Source organism: Balaenoptera borealis (assembly GCF_965194805.1).
Source record: "Balaenoptera borealis genome assembly, chromosome: 8".
Taxonomy (NCBI): domain Eukaryota; kingdom Metazoa; phylum Chordata; class Mammalia; order Artiodactyla; family Balaenopteridae; genus Balaenoptera; species Balaenoptera borealis.
In genome coordinates this window covers 19,139,665-19,157,254 of record NC_138865.1, presented here as the reverse complement: position 1 = coordinate 19,157,254, position 17,590 = coordinate 19,139,665, and the positions used below count along the sequence as shown (strand labels likewise).

Genomic DNA, 17,590 nt, shown 5'->3' with positions numbered 1-17,590 from the left:
AACAACAGAAGAAAAATAGATAAATTGAACTTCATTAAAATGAAAATTGTTGTGCTTCAAAGGACACTGTCAAGAAAGTGAAAAGGCAACCAAAGAATGGGAGAAAATATTTGCAAATCATATGTCTGATAAGGGACTGACATCCAGAATATATAAGGAATTATTATAATTCAACATTAAAGACAAAAATAACCCAATTTAAAAAAAATGAGCAAAGGATTTGAACAGACATTTCTCCATAAAAGACATACAGATGGCCAGTAATCACATGAAAAGATGCTCAACGTCTTTAGTCATTAGGGAAATGCAAATCAAAACCACAATAAGATATCACTTCACACCCACTAGGATAGCTGAAATAAAAAAGACAAACAATATCGAGTGCTGTTGGTGAAGATGTGGAGGAATTGGAACTCATATGTTGCTGATGGGAATGTAAAATGCTACACCTGCTTTGGAAAAAGTTTTGGTGGTTCTTCAGAATGTTAAACATAGAGTTACCACATGACCCAGCAATTCCACTCCTACGTATACACCCAAGAGAACTGAAAGCATATGTTCACATGAAAACTTGTACATGAATGTTCATGGCAGCTTTCTTCATAATAGCCCCAAAGTGGAAATAACCCAAATGTCCATCAGCTGGTGAATGGATACAATGGAATAGTATTCACCTAGGAAAAGGAATGAAATACCAACACATGCTGTAACATGGATGAGACTTGAAAACATGCTGAGTGAAAGAAGCCAGACACAAAAGGGCACATATTTATAATTCCACTTATATAGAATGTCCAGAATTGGCAATTCTGTAGAAATAAAATAAAAAGTAGATTAGTGGTTGCCAGGAGCTGGGGTGGAGAGAGGGCGGAGACTGCTAATGAGTCTCTACCCAGGTTTATTTTGGGGGTGACAAAAATGTTCTGGAGTTAAACAGTGGGGAAGATTGCACAATATTGTGAATATACTGAAAATGACAATTGTACATGTTAAAAGGATGACTTTTTATAGCAGATGAATTATATCTCAATCAAACAGAATTGCTAAAAACGTGGGTATGTTAAATAAAATGAGCCAGAGGGAAGGGGGACTTGACTTCATCAAGCATGTGAAGTCTGAATGTCAGAGCAGTCATCTAGGTGAAGAAAGGAGGAAAGTGTTTTAGATAACAGGGCACAGCGTGAAAGGTCTCAGGAAGGGAGTGTGGAGGGGCCATGCCTTTTCTGATGGGCCCCTCATTATTTCCTTAGATTAGGTGAAAGAGACTAGGCATTAAAATGAAATAAAATCTCATTTCCGAGGCAATGAAGTTCATTGTAAAAATTATGATTTTCAGGTAAATAGTAAAATGAAAATAAATCACATCCTGCAGAGTTGGCAAAGAGGGAGGGGAAAGGTGCTCTCACACACCATGAGCAGATGTATAAATCGGTACAAGTTTTATGAAAAGCCAATTGAAATACTTATCACAGGAGTGTGTTGTGGATGAATAGTCAGTGTTCTGAATATAGTATAGGTAGCTTTCACTCATTGTGCCTGGCTTAATTAATGCCATTTGTTTAAAATCCATGCTGTCTCGTATATTTCTCACAATAATTCCATTTTACAGATGAGGAAAAAGAGACTCAAAAAGGCTCAGTGGTTGGCTGCAGTTCACACAACCACGAGGTGGGTCTGTAACCTAGGGTAGTATGAATCCAAAGTCCACTCTTGTCTATCGAGCTGAATGCAGAAATATGCAAAGCTTCACAAGGCTTTGTCATTCGCCAGCCAGCAAAAGTGACACGTGCCTTTCTTAGAACTGTCTTCTTATGCTTTTAAAAGAACGGAAGACAGAGGAGTGAAATTTGAGGTCAGTGGTTTTTCTTGTTCATTTTTACATTGTAGCGCTTGGCACATAGAAACATTAAATACATGTTGAATTGTGTAATTATGGCATACTCGGCTTAAAAGAACACATGCCAGTTAACATACAGACTTAGAGATTAGGTGGCTAACTCATAGAATATATATTCATTTAAAAATTGTAATTAGTCATTGGGAAACTAAGTATGTGATTCAATTGGAAAACTATCAATTTACTGACCTTTTAGGAAATGCACCTGTAATCCCAATTGAATGTTACCTGTATCCATTTCCAGGATACTGCTCTAGATGGGGAAAAATTGACACCTAGGTAAACTGGAGAAAATGTTGAAATGTATAGCAATAGTATTATAGTCTGCTTTTTTCCATTCCTGAATTTTTTTTAAAAAAACTTTTTATTTTGAAATAATTACAGAATACTGTCACAAATATTTGTGCTTTTTTACTCCTCTCTTCCTTTGCTAGTATCAGCATTCCCGTCCCCCACCTTGTTTTTTCGTATTGTTCTTTAACTTAAAATACACAGTCTCAGACACTCACTTGGATTAATATAGCTAAGTGAAAAGGCTTATTTAACAGTCAAATATCTAAATTCCGGAATAATTTCAGGGAAACACAATCAGAGAATGTTCAAGTACATTACATATCACAAACCATTGTAAATTGGTGCTAATAAGTGAAATGAAAAGTTAATGAAAAAATTATGATTCATGAGATTTCTGCATTATCAAATGAAGTGTTATAAGCTTTCTAGTGCTGATTACTGGAGGGATGTTGAAAGCATCTTTAACTTCGTTAGCCTTTAGTGAATACATTCACCAAACATTTATTTTGTACCCATTCCAGGTGAGGCATTAGGAATGCGAGGAGGAATAAAGACACAATCCTGCAGCTTCTTCTGGGTGACAAAATGTGTAAATGAGTGCTGGAGCCTTCACTGGGTTAGGGGACAATGATGCAGGGCACTAACTCGACATTTTGGAGGCATCCTGGGATGTGAGGGAATTGATAGGGAGGGATGGCATGGCAATGACAAAGAGCCCTAAAGGTTTAAATTTTCTTCATTTTTAATTTTGGCAGTGTAACTTTGTTACATTCTCTGTGCAAAGCCTTGTACCGTGATAAAATGGTGAAAAGGCATCATGCAAACAGGCAAAGAGGTCCATGGCAGCAGAACACAAATAGCGCTCTCACACAATAAGGGATGTTATTACTTGAGGGGGGAAGGGCACTTTCTGGGTGCCTGATATTTGATGTGGATCGTTAAGGATTGGAAGGGATCTGAGAAGGGGAAGTGGAAGGGAGGGGAGGAAAGAAGGGACTGCAGGCAGCAGTTCATTGCATATATGGACACAGGAGGTGTGAGAGGATGGAGTGGAGAAGGTGGTGATGAAAAATTCGGTTAGGTTAGGAGTATGGGTGTGGAATTAGTGCATGAAGCCCAAAAGGCAGGTGAAGGACAGAACAATTATTTATTTATATTTATTACCTACTTTCCTGACTAGAATGGACCCTCAGTCAGTGCATGACCTCACCTATCCTGTTGTCTGGTGTCCTACCATCTGCTTAGACTAGTTCTGGCACAGCGTGGGGGCTCTGTCAACATTTAGAGAATGAATGATGTGGTTGAAGAGTCTTCTTTGTCAATTACAGAGATAAGCTGTTGCATATAGTTGAGGTTCTTCCAATTCTCATTGCTGTACCATCAATCACCATATTTTGTGAATATATTACTATTTATTTATTCATTACACCATTGATGGATATTTGGTTTTCCTTCAGTTTGGGACTATTATGAATAGTGCTACTATGAATATTTTCGTACATTTCTTTTGGTGGCAGATGGATTTATTTCTCTTGGAGTGGAATTGCTGGATCACAGGGTATGCACATATTCAGTTTCAGAAGAAAATGCCAAACAGTTTTCCCAAGTGTTTGCCCTAATTTACACTCCTACCAGCAGTGAAAGAGTTCCTGTTGCTCCACATCCTCCCCCACTCTTGATATTATATTTTCCACTTTACCACTAGGGTGGGTGTGTAGTGTGTGCATTGTGGTTCAATGAGCAGTTACCTGATGACTAATGAAACCGATCACCTTTCATTTGTGTATTTTCCCCTTGAAGTTACCTTAAAATGTAATGCACAGTTTAAGCTGGTATTTTCTAATACTAGCTTTAGTATCTGAAGTTAGTCAGTATTCTAGTCCAAAGGAGACAAAAGCCTTACCACCTTTCTTTTCTCTTCATTACCATCCTCCCTCTGCTGTGCTCCTTCTACCTTCCATGTCTACATAGGACTTTAATTCCAGATTATTATTATATTAAGACACAGCCATAAGATGTTTAGACTTAACAGTTAATTTCATTGATTATTAAATATTGCATCCTATTTCCCATCTCTTTTTCTAGGATTTATTTTAATTCTTGCTGAGTACAACCTCAAGTAATTCTTTCAAGAGAGTTTCTGTGCAGTAAACTTTCTGAATCTATGTGCATCTGAGAATGTTCTCTACCTGTCCCCCTCCACAGTGTAGTTTAGCTGGGTGTTGAATTCTAGGTTCAAAAATTATCTTCCTTCAGAATTTTGAAGATGTTGCTCCATTGTCTTTTTGTATCTGAAGTTGTGGGTGAGAGGTCTGCTGTCCATCTGCTCATTCTTTTATCTATGTATTCATGTATGTATGTATTTTAAACTGTGTTAAAATATACAAACAGAAAATTTACCATTTTAACCATTTTAAGGGCACAGTTCAGAAGACATTAACTACCTTCACATTTTTGTGTCTAATTCTTTTTTAAGTAATTGAATGTTCATCTCCAACCCCCAAACTTTCTAGAATTTCTTCTTTATCTTTGTTCTGACATTACACCAATATTTGGGAGTTTTTGTTCATTTGTTCTTTTAGTCTTTTTTTTTTTTGTGGGGGGCTGCACTGTGTCGCTTGCGGGATCTTAGTTCCCCGACCAGGGATCGAACATATGCCCCCTGTGGTGGAAGCATAGAGTCCTAACCACTGGACCACCAGGGAATTCCCTGTTCTTTTAATCTTGCTTAGCACTTGTTGGAACATTTCAAAGGAGAAATTGGGTCTTCTCTATTACTTCTCTGTATTCTGATTCCTGCATCTTATATTGATGGGTGTTGAAATGTCTGAATCTATCTTCAATGTCTTTAAAATGTTCTTTTACTCATCCCCAGTCTTTGTACTTTTATACTGTTGGTGTTTAGTGTGGTTGATCCCTCAGTCTCCATTTGCTCTTTCCACATATGTAGCAGCAATGGATTTCAGGAACTGTGCCCATCTCTAGGTGTGGTCTTGATTACTCTAAGTTAGTCATTGTAATCACAATCCCCCTGTAAGCAGTTAGCCCAAGAACCAGGATGAAGCCTGAACAAGGCATTCGCTTGGCAACATCCTCTTGATGCTGTCTGTGCTCATCATTGCTCCTGTGTCAGTCCTCTGCTGTGCACACAGTGTTTGGTCCACAGATATGCCCCTTCTTCTGCTTTCCATTGTAATTAGGGATTCACCTATTCTTTATAGCTCTTCTGCCAGTACTGGGGATTTGAGTGGAAGGGGGAGGCTGCAGTGTGCATGTAGGCAGCTAACATCATCCAGAACTTTTATCAATTTTTAAACAGAAAAAAATTTCTCATTCATAATATGAATGTACTTCCTTCTTAATTTCCTTGGCTTAGTTAAGCCTATTTGTATTTTGGGGTGATGCCCACTGTTAGGGTAAGGATATGTGTTGCCAGCTCTGCGTACCCATCATAAATGGAGTGAGAGCTCGTCTCCCACCCCAGAGAGCTGAGTCCTGTTTGGAGCTCAGCTCAGGTTCACACCAGGAAGTCCCTGTCTCTGTCAGATGCTTCACTGAGACAAAGGGAGCTTGTTATGTAATTTTTAAAAAATTACCAAAGCAATGAATACTTATGAACTTTGGAAAATATAGAAAGCATAGTTTATGGATTTTCAGGATGAGTTGATATTATATTTAAAAACCCAATAAGTATATTTAAAATATATATTTTAAAAAATGGTCAGAAAACAAATCCCCTTTAATCCCACAACATAAAGATATCCCTAGGCAGCAGGTGATTGAGATCAAGAGTTAGGGTCTGATATGACGTGATCTGGGTTCAAATCTTAGCTCCTCTGTGACCCTGTAAGATCAGCATTTCACCTTTCTAAGGACTGGTTTTCCAAGTGTGGCCTCTGACCAGATATCAGCATCAGGCCTCATGCAGACCTACTGAGTCAAAAACTCTACGATGGGGAGGGCCTAGCACTCTGGGCTCAACAAGCCCAGGTGCTTCTAACGTATGCTCAATTTTGAGAACAATTACTCTAAGCATGGTTTATTTCATTTGCCCTTTAGCTATGTAATTATTTGTAATTGCATAAGTAATACATGGGTACATTCTTGCTGAAAAAAATTATGTCACATAGAGTGAAAAAGCAAAAGTCCCTCTTCACAACAGTCAGGTATAAGATTCCTTCCCAGTGGTCACTGCAGTTACCAGTTTGCTGCCTGTTCTTGCAGATCATTTTGTCTGTGCATATACATGCATCTATACAGACATACATGCTACTAGGAATATGTAGTTTTGTGGGTTTTCCTTTTTCGGTGTTAACATAAATGGTATCATACTTTCCCAAAGTTTTTATTATTATTATTATTTTACTTGCCTTGGGAATTTTTCAAAAACAGATCCATTAAAAAAATCACTTCTTGGATCAACCATGATTTAATTTCTTTCTAATACAATCACACAGTAAAAATCTTTGCACGTGTCCCCTCTTAAAATGTGTGAGAATCTCCCTCGAGTAATTTTCCACAAGAGAAGTTTTGGATCAAAAGAGAAGAGTGCACATCTAAATTTTTGAGGCATTCTCTGAAATGCTTGTGCCAATTATGGTCCCACCAACAGTAACTAAGCACTGTTTCATCTCACTTCCACCAACACTAATGTCATTAAACTTTTCAATTTTTGCCAATTTTCAATTTCTTGTTGCGGTTTAAACTGCATAACTTTGAGTGCCAATGAAGTTGAATATATGTTCACATGTTTGGTGGTCACCTGGGTATGTCCTGGAAATTCCCTCTTCATACTCTGCCTCCGTTTCCACATTGTACAATGGAGCTAGTGATAGCACCTGTTGTGTGGGGCTATTGCAAGGATCACCGCTCAAAATGGTCAGCACCATGCGTGGCACATAGTGAGTGCTTAATAAATGTTTGCTCTTAATGATTAACACCTTGGTATAATTACTTCCATTTTTTATATGTAGCTTTTGAAAGACCTGGTTATTACCATACTATATAGTTTTTAAAAATTGACTATGCTGCATTCTTTTCTCAGTATTTATACAGTCTTCATAAATATGTGATGATGACATAGTCCATCCAATAGCTTCACCACACTGACCCTCATCTCCTGAGGAGTGTTTAGTTTGTGTCTTGGTTGTTCTTGTAGTAAATAATAGTTGATAAAGCATCTTTGTGTATGAAGCTTTTTTAGGAGTGAGGATCATTAAGACCCATTCCTTATAATTTCAGCAATGAAGTTTCTGGAGCAAAAGAACAGAGCCTCTTTATATGTATAGAAAAATTATTTTCCATGTGGTTGTACAGATTAAAAATGTTTTTTTTATAAGGTTAATGCATCTACTCTTTTTGCACTTGTTACACACACACACACACACACGTGAAAATCCAACCATCCTTAATGATATAAAATCAAAGTACGAGGCCACTTCTCTCCCTCAGCATACTCCCTGTGGCATGCCAGGTGTGTATCGTGTCATATCCTTTATCAGTATAAACACACACACACACACACACACACACACAGAGACAGAGAGAGAGAGAAATGTGGATGTGTGTTTGATTAGGCAGAGAAAATATGAGGAAAAAGAAGGCATTTATCTAGATTATTATTATTTTAAAAAAAAGACAATATTGCCCTGCTTTTTTTTTAACATTTGCAGACTTTTTTTTTTTTATGGTTTACCCTTCTATTAGTCAGGTTCATGGAATTTCAAGCTAGACTTTATCTTTCTTTAAATACCATCCTTTGCAGATGGATCCTCATGGTGAAAACTCAGATCTGCCCATGGTCCTGAAGAACAAGCACTAGGGCTCAGGAAACACCCCCAGCTCCCCCTGAAGGCCCAAGAAGGGTGGGCGCAGCTTTGAAAGTCTGGGTGTTTCTCAATGCCCTGAGGGTGGGCACAGTGGTATCTCCCTCTCCCCGAAGAGTGAGGAGCATATTTGTAATCTGAATATTGCTTGCCAGTTTGCGAAGCACACTACACTCTAACTAACCATGCAAGAGGCTCTGCCCCTCAGGTTCTGGAGGGCCCAAGCAACCAGCAAGAGTGGGATAAATTTCGGGGCCTGGGAGTTGTCGGTTCAGGGTGGCAGGTTTCAGTGAGCACTACAAACCTTCCCTGGCCTCTCAGCCCTCCTGCGAGTCCTGAGCGCCAGGCAGTTTTCTGTTGTTCTAGGACCCGGTCCCTAGGTCCTTAAATTCCTGCATCCCCTGGGGAAGTTTTGCAATTCTGCCTCCAAAAATGTGTCCCCATACCCCAGACCCCTTCACTCCCTAAAACTCCCGGTGGGGCAGGGAAAAACACACCTGCTAGGACAATTCTGATGTCACCCTTGTCCTTAGACACTCACAGCCAAGGCTCTGGGTCTCCAGGTCTCTGTAGACCTCTGAGATGACAGGTCCTGGCTCTCCGGTTGAGGCGAGAGCCATCAGAATCAGTGGAGGGTGACAGACCTGTGACTAATCTTTCCCAGCTCATTTTTGGCTTCCTGCCCTTTCCGTTCATTTGTAGCTGGCTCAGGCACACAGTTGCCAAGAAACGTCTTTATCAAGACCCTCTTTTACAAAATAATGGCTTTTGTCTTAGTGCTATCGGCGGTTATCGCTCTTTTCTTATGTATTGAAGGCACAACATTTTCCCTTATTTTCCTCCTGCTCCGAATGAAGTGAGTTTTCTTTCAGGATCTTTGTAAGTTGCAGTTCTTTTTCTGATGGCTCTGGATTCTCGCCTACACACCCCATTATTTCTTTGAATTCCTTTTTTAAAAAATTTCTTTGAATTCTTGAACAAGCTGGCTCAGTTTATTCTATCAGTGACACTTATTTCTGTTATAGGAACTCTGTCTCCAACCCTAGATGTTTTTACTTTTAATGTTTCTCATCCAGAAAGCTGATTTTATTCTGAGCTCTTAAGTTATTATTACTAATAATAGTGCTGTTTGCCCATATTCCTCTGTTTCCTGAAGAAATCCTTCAGACACAATTGGAAATACTTTATTTTAATATTGTGAACTTGGGTTTTCACAGAGTCCATTTACCAATGTTATGCCATCAGTTTCCTAAGATTTGGGATGTTTTGAGGTCCTACCTGGGGGCTGTGTCCAGGGCTTATTGAAGAAAACAGGAGGAGCCAAAAGCCACAAAGTCCTGGGACCCTCAAGGTTAGCTGGAGTTTGAAAAAAATAAAACACACTGAAACATATGCCATTTTTAGCTAAGTATGAACTGTAGCTGAGCCCTCAGCCCCATGTATGAAGGTACCCCTAGGAACCTGGCCTGAAGTGTACAAATAATATTACTGGTATCTCGAGCCACATGTATGCCATGAGTTATGTGAAATACTTTACAGGTGAGTTTTATACTCATGGCAAATTCAGGACATAGATATTGAAATCACCGTTCTTGTTTAAGGAAAGCAAGGCTCTGGGAGATTTATTTCAAAAGACTAAGCCTTCAACTATTAAATGGAAAAACCAAGATTTGAACTTACATAGCCTGCATACAACACTGATCAGATAAAGTTCAGAAAGTTAGATCAGTCTTTATACAGATAAATCTCAGACCTAAGTGGACATCAAAATCCATAGAGAGCTTGCAGTAAGTTAGGGACTTGCATTTCTAACAAGTTCCCAGATGCTGCTACTGGACAGGGGACCACACACAGAGAGTCACTGCCTCAAATTCACAGTTCATATGGACAGTGCTTCGTGGTCTCTCCTTCAATTTCCTAGCAATTTGTCTTTCATCCTGGCTCTGGCACATTTCTTTTGCTGCCCCATGGTGTAGCTGTCAAAGGATGACCAGAAACTGTAAGGTCTTCAAAGGCACAATACCTGTTCAAATTCTCTCTACATGATCATCCTAACAGGTGCAGATAAGTGTTTATTAATTATGGCATGAATGATGTGGGGTCTTGTTACCTGTTGTTAGTAAACAAATGCTTATATTATTAATAGCTATGATTTAATGATTACTTAAGCATTTTACAGTCATTTAAGAGATGCTTCTTTGCTCAGTACCAGAAGCCTAAAAGGCAAATTACTCAGTAGGCTAACAAAATATTGAAGATATAATAGACTTTTCTTCAGGTCTAGATGAACAACATCCCCATTTATGCGCCATGCTTGAAAATAACAAGCCTGGGCTTACCATAATTCCAAATGAAATTTGAAAGGGACCTCTAATAGGCACTGAAGCTAGAAATCACCAGGGTTAATTATTCATAAATTCTTCTAACCTCCTCTGGCCAGAAAGGTATGGGGACTGAGGAACAGTTACTGTTAACAGTGCAGCTCTCAGAAGCTGCATTGGAGTTTGTGACTCCTAGAGAGTAGACAGTCCAGGCAATTCCACCAAAACTCCCAGGTCTGACTTGGCCTGCCTGGGATCACGCACCCATCCTTGACCAATTGCTGAGGCTGGGGGATGGAATTCAAAGACGCCCATGATAGGAATAGCCTACCTGAGAGGTGTGGCTGGTTTCACTAACCACTTCACTTTCCATTGCATTATCAGAACAAGGTAGCTCTCCAGAAGATTCAGGAGGGCTGTTCCAGATCCCTTGTAATTTGAGATACCGGATGACCTTGATCACTTGGTGATCAATTCTACATCATAGCTTGGAGGTCCAATTTTATTAAGCATGGTCTTTTTCTTTTGGTGGAAAATATTTTTATTTTTTCCTCATTTTGTAATTATATGATTAATAAATGAACATGTTTTTGTTATAAAATGTCTAAATAATGTAGAAGTATTCAGGGATAATACTCCTTCCTAATCATTCCTCCTTTCCAATGCTCTCCCCAGCAGTATCTGCGCCATCTTTGTCTCCTCTCTGTGCCCTTATGTCTTCAAAGGTGGACCCAGTGAACCAAGCATCCTTTTGTTCACACCCTTAAGTGGTCCCCTCTCCTTGAATCTGGGCTGACACTGTGACTTGCTTTAACCAGTAAAATGTGGAGGAAGTAACAGTCTTTTTTTGAGACTAAGCTTAAATCATTAAAAAAATGGCTGCCTTTGGAACCACAGTTTGGATGTGCCCTAAGTGTTTAACTATACATTTATTGATCAACATTTGAGGAGGGGGTTCAAATTTTCACTCTTTAGAGGCAATGAAGTAATGAATATTTTGCATGTACAATTTCATGCACTTATGCATGAATAGAGACCTACAAATAACATTACTGGGTAAAAGGCAAGCACATTTTCCATATCCGTGGATATTTCCAAATAGTCTTCCAAAAAGTTTTCACCAAATTACACTTGTTACAAGACTGTGTGACAGGGCCCATTTTCCTGCTTCCTCACCCAACTCACTATTCTGCTGGGTGAAAAATTGTATCTCTTTCTGGTGTTATTTTAATTTCTCTGATCCATCCATCTGGGCACTTGTCTTTACAGATGCATGTTGGCCAATTGTCTTTCTTCCTCTGTGAATCTTCTGTTTGTATCCTTTGCCCATTTTGTCTATTAAGTTGATGGGCTTGCTTAATTTTTTTGTCTGTTTGTTTTGGATTTTTCTCAGTCTTTCACTTGCCTTTTCATATTGTTTATATCATTTGTCTTTTTCTTCAAAAATCACTAATTTTCATGAGCTCACTTATGGCCTTTGAGTTTTAGGTCTTTTGATAGATATATAATTTTCTATTTCTTGTAATGTTTCAATAATTTTATTTCTTAGCTTTAGCTCTTTAATCCTTTTGTGATTACTTTTGTGCATGGGGTTAGGTGAGCATTTTGGAGAGGGCATGCCTTTCATACATAACACACACCTTATACACCATACACAACATCTGTGGGCAGGGCTGTCTAGATAGATCTTTTCCTAATGTACAGCTAGTCAAATCCTCACACCTACTGACTGGCTTATCTTTTCTTTAGTGACACCCACAGATCTGTATACCTTTTTCTTCTCGGCCCCATTCTAGTCCCTTGCATGATTTGTCTATTCCCATGTCAATATCACATAATTTTCACCAGCTACTTTTCATTTTTATTTTCTTCAGAAATTTCTTTGTGTTCTTAAGGATCCTCCTTTATGATATAAGTTTTGGAATTAATTTTTCTAGTTTTGGGGGTAAAGTCCTGTTGGGACTTTAATTGGCATCACAGTGAAATTATAGATGAATCTGGAGGAGGATTGGCAAGTTTTTAGTATTAAATCATCCAATCCAGAAATCATGGTATGTCTTTCCATATAAGCAGGTTTTAAAAAATTTACTCATCCTTCATTAAAGTTTTTTTTAACTTAATCTCACAAATTTCTTGTTTATTTCATGTTTCTTGTTTCTTTTGATTGTAAATGGGATATTGTTTCCCTGCTTTCTTTTGTTAGCATTTGCCTGATTTGAATCTGTTTTATCTTCTTAGTGTTTTCTTTGTCACTTTATTTAACACACATATATCCTTTTTATATCTTTATTGGGGTATAACTGCTTTACAATGTTTTGTGTTAGTTTCTGCTGTACAACAAAGTGAATCAGCTATATGTATACATATATCCCTATATCCCCTCCCTCTTTAGCCTCCCTCCCACCCTCCCTATCCCACCCCTCTAGGTGGTCACAAAGCATCAAGCTGATCTCCCTGTGCTATGCAGCAACTTACCGCTAGCCATCCATTTGACATTTGGTAGTGTATATATGTCAGTGCTACTCTCTCACTTCATCCCAGCTTCCCTTTCCACCCCGTGTCCTCAAGTCCGTTCTCTATGTCTGTGTCTTTATTCCTGCCCTGCCACTGGGTTCATCAGTACACACATATATTTTTAATCAGTGTGAAAGTCTTTGACCTTTAATTAGTGGGTTTGATCCATTCATGATTTTGTGACCAATGAGGTGTTTGGACCTATCACTGATGTTTTGTTTAATGTTTATTCTTTCTCTTTCATTTGTGCATTTAAATTTTTTCCCTTCTTTTTGCTGGTGGGGCTATTCAGTTTGGAAGTTGATCATTTCATTCTTATTTTTACAGTGGCTTACAATTTTTTACACATGTATGTAAACTTATATTTTTCTACTGCTACCTAGAATTAGTTCTGGCCCTACTTTCACAAAACACAACTGCCTTTAGCAAGCTTCCCTCATCCTCTTCAACCACTCTTTTTTTATCTGTCCCCTACCAGCCATGTTGAGGTCTTCTGAGACTTTAGCTCCCCATCATTGTAAAAAAATATTTAGAGTTATGCATCAATAATTATTAAGGCATAAGGCGTACCTATAAATTTTTTTGATTCTTTTCATATCATTGTTTCTCACATCCTTCTGTTTTTTGTATTCCTGTTTTCCTGGAATAATTCTTTCAGAGAGCATCTGTGGGTGGTTAACTTTCTGAGTCTTTGCTTTGCCCTCCCACTTGAATGGTAGTTTGGATGGATATAAGATTCTTGGCTTAGTACTTCTCTTTTTCAGTCTTCTGATGTTATTTGTTTTCATGTATTTGATACTGAAAGAGAACTTTCTTTGTAAGTAACCTATTTTCTTTCCCCCTCATGGAATGTTTTCAGGATGTTTCTCTCTTGGTCCTTTTGTACTGAAATATGAAAAAAGTGGATCTTTCTTCATATTTCTTCTTGAGCCTTGTAGCCTCCCTACAACACTATAAATTTTACTCTCTTTGTTCTTAAATATTTCTTTCCCTCTACTTTTTTCTTTTCTTTTCCTGGAATTCCTGTGAGGCTGATGCAGGGACTTCTGCATCTAAATTCCACGAATGTACACTCTCTTTTGTATTTTAATCTCTTTGGCACTAGGAGGTTGTATTCAGTTCTGGGAGGTTTACTAGGCTCCATTGTCCAGGCTTTCACAATTCTTCAGTTTTGTACATCTCTGGAGCCCATTGATTGAATTTTCTATGTGGTAAAAACCAGGTAGACATGGGATGGAAAAATCAAACTCTCATTCCCTATGGTTACCAAAACTTAGAAAATAATGCCTCGGAATACACTGAAGAAGAAAAGTGTAGGATATATACATATAATAAAATCAGAAAGTCTTATCAAAGGCAATAAATAATATCTGAAATGGAAACAACTCTCATGTTTACGGATACAAAAACTTATTAATAAATGTAAGTTCTCTTCAAGGTAATATATAAAATTTTGATTGTAATCCAAATAGTTTTTGAGGGCAGGAGAACTTGACAAAATGATCTTCAAGTTCTCAAGGAAAAATACATAGAAGAGACACAGAAATTGACAAATGACATAGGATAGAGTTTAGGTAAAAGTTCATACAGAAATAGGAATTTGATATACCACAAAATTGGCACATCAATCCAGGAAGACATGGATGAATTATTAAATCAGTGGTACTGATATAAGTAGTAGTCCATTTGGAGGCTAGTATTATAATTCCTGTCATAGCCTGTATAGATAAATTCCAAATAGATAAAAAGGGTAAATGAAAACATTAAAGTGAATGTATAGATAAATAAATGATAAATACTGTTAAAATAAAATTTGGGAGAATATTGTAAGAATCTAGGGACACAAGACCTTCTTAAGCAAGACAGGGCATTCCAAAGCCATACAGAAAAGGATAGACATGTGATCACAGTAATTATTACCATATTTCTACAGTAACAATTCTTTTAGGTAAAATGTAGAAACTGACCATCAAAAGAAAAATAACTGAATGGGAGGTTAATATCACATTAATTTATAAGAAAAAGATAAAGAACTTAATAGAAAATTGGGCCAAAGATATGAATAGTCAATTAACAGAAAAAGAAGTGCAAATAGCCAATAAACAAATGAAAAAACTACATAATCTTATTAGATATCAAAGAGATTCAAATTAAAACAAAACAAAAAAAAGAAATCTTTGCCCATGAGAGGCAAATGTTCAAAAGACTGATGCTGTCCACTGTTATGAAGAATAGAGAAATAAACTTTCTTAGACATTGGTGCTGAGAGGACAAATTGCTACAGCCCCTTGGGAGGATAACTCAACTCGGCGATGTTGGTGGTGGTGTTCACGTAGCACTGCAAACGTGATGATGGTGGTCATCACATAATTCCCTGAAGTTGGTCATGGTCTTCATATAACTGTGACAGCAGTGGAGGTACTGACATATCTGTGAAGGTGGTGGTGGTAATCATATAACTCTGAGAAGTTAGTCTACATGTTACTCTGCTACATTTGTCATGGGATTCACATGGCTTTGTGTTAGTGTTGGTGGTGGTATTCACAAGAATCTGTGACATTGGTTGTGGTCACATTCATATAACACTGCAGAGTTGGCTGTGTTATTCAAATAATTCTGCAAAGTTGTTGTTGGAGGTATTCATGTGACTCTGCAATGACCAAGGTGATAGTATTCATCTAACTCTTCAATGTTGGTCATGTTATTGGTTATTCTGTGAAGTGGGTGCAGGTGGTGTTCACATAACTCTGCTGTGGTGGCCATGATATTCACATAACTGCGATAGTGTGGTGCTGATGATATTCAGTTGATGTTGGATGTTGGTTATGGTATTTATACAACCTGTGGTGTTGGTTGTGGTAGTCACATAACTCAGTGGTTGGGTTGGTGGTAGTCTTCCCATAACCTCATCATTGGCTGTCTATTCCTAAAGCTCTGTGACTTTGGTCACGGTATCCACATAGCCCTGTCATGGTGGGGGTGCTTGCATACACATAATCAGCAACTGTGGTAGGTGCATTCATGTGATTTTATGATGTTGTTGCTGATGTTATTTCCATGGCTCTGTGGTTGGCCAGGTGTTCACATTTCACATACTACCATGGTGGGGGCAGAGGTGGTGTATGACGAGGCAACCCAAGATGGCTGTTCTCTTGTTCTCTGTGCATTCCCTGCTTGACCAGTACTAGCTTCACTTACACCCTACTCACATGACTGACCTTCTTACACATTTGCCCTCAGCCCCAGCTAGTGATCATTCTAATCTTTAGATCAGGGCATCTCCACTGTGATAGCTTATCAAAGGGGCGGTGAGGGATGTGCTCCTCTGCTGGTTTCCCTGGTAACTGATTGCCAACCTGATGTGAATTCCCCCTATAATTGGTAACCTCCCTCTCCCCCGGGAGTGAAGACTACTGCCATGTCCTGCCTGCCCTCTGCTGCACGTGGTGGGTTGTCACTCTAGGACCTTGCTTCAAACCTGTAAGATCCCCCTATCCTTTAAATTGCTGATGTCTCTGTCACTGACTCCGAGCTCTTTCTTGGGTCTTGAGGCTGGGCAAGTGCAGGGCTTGCAGGCCTGTAGGATGCAGCCCAACAGGTGGTATTCAAATAATTATGTGGCAAAAGTCATGTATTCACATGACCCTGCAACACTGGTGGAAGTTGTGTTCACAGACGCTGTGAAATTCATCACAGTATTCCTATAACCCTAAGACGTTATTTTGTTATGGTGTTGGCATAACTGTGCAACATTTGTGTTGCTACTCACATATCTTGTGTTGATGGTGATGGTATAACTCAGATAACACCAGGACCTGGTCATGGAATTTACATAGCTCTATGACAATGGTAGTGTTGGCATTAACATATCACTGTGAGGTAGTGATATTCCCATAAATGAGAGAGCGTTTACAGAATTCACATTATGCTGTGGTGGCGTTGGTGGTATTCACATATCTCTGCAATGTTATAAAGTGGTCTTCAATAACTCTGTGACAGCGGGCATAGTAATCAGATGATCTGCAGTAGCCATGTCATATTCACACATCTGCAATGGTGGTTATGGGGTTTCCCTAAGCCTGTGACCATGCATGTGGAACTTGCATAACTCTGCAATGCTGGTGGTGTTGGTAGTCATATATTTCTGAGAGATACTGACACAACTTTGCCACTTTGGTGGAAGTAATTACTTCACTTTGTAATGTTGCTGGTGGTGGTATTCACCTATCTCTGGGATGTTGTTGTGATGCTCACATAACTGTGACAGTGTTGGGTGTGGCAATCCTATAACTCGGCAAAGTGTATTGTGGTCTCCACATATCTTAGTGACAGCGGTCGTCATATAACTCTGCTGTGATGGTGATGGCATCCACACAACTCTATAATAGCAGTGGTGACAGTCACATAACCATGCACTGTTGTTCATTGTTTTCATGTGACTTGTGACATGGTTGCAGTATTTTCATAATTCTGCAATGTTGGTCATGGTATTCATGTAACTTTGTGATGATGTTGCATAAGTCTTCGACTTTGCTGGTGGTGGTAGTCATATAACCCTGCGATGTTAGTCTTCGTATTCACATGATTCTGTGATGTTGTCATTTTAATCACATGACTCTGCAATGTTAGTGGTCGTCTAATTCGTATGTCTCTGTGACCATTCATGGTACCCACATAACTGATGGAGGTGACAGTATTTAAAAAACTCTGTGACTGTGCAGTGGTAGGAGTAATAGTCA

The 17,590-nt window shown here is 38.7% G+C and overlaps 1 protein-coding gene across 2 annotated transcripts in view; it reads left to right on the top strand.

The window, feature by feature from the left end:
• SHC3 (SHC adaptor protein 3) overlaps positions 1–17,590 on the top strand; it is a 148,070-nt gene that overhangs the window by 26,870 nt on the left and 103,610 nt on the right. The window lies entirely within an intron of this gene.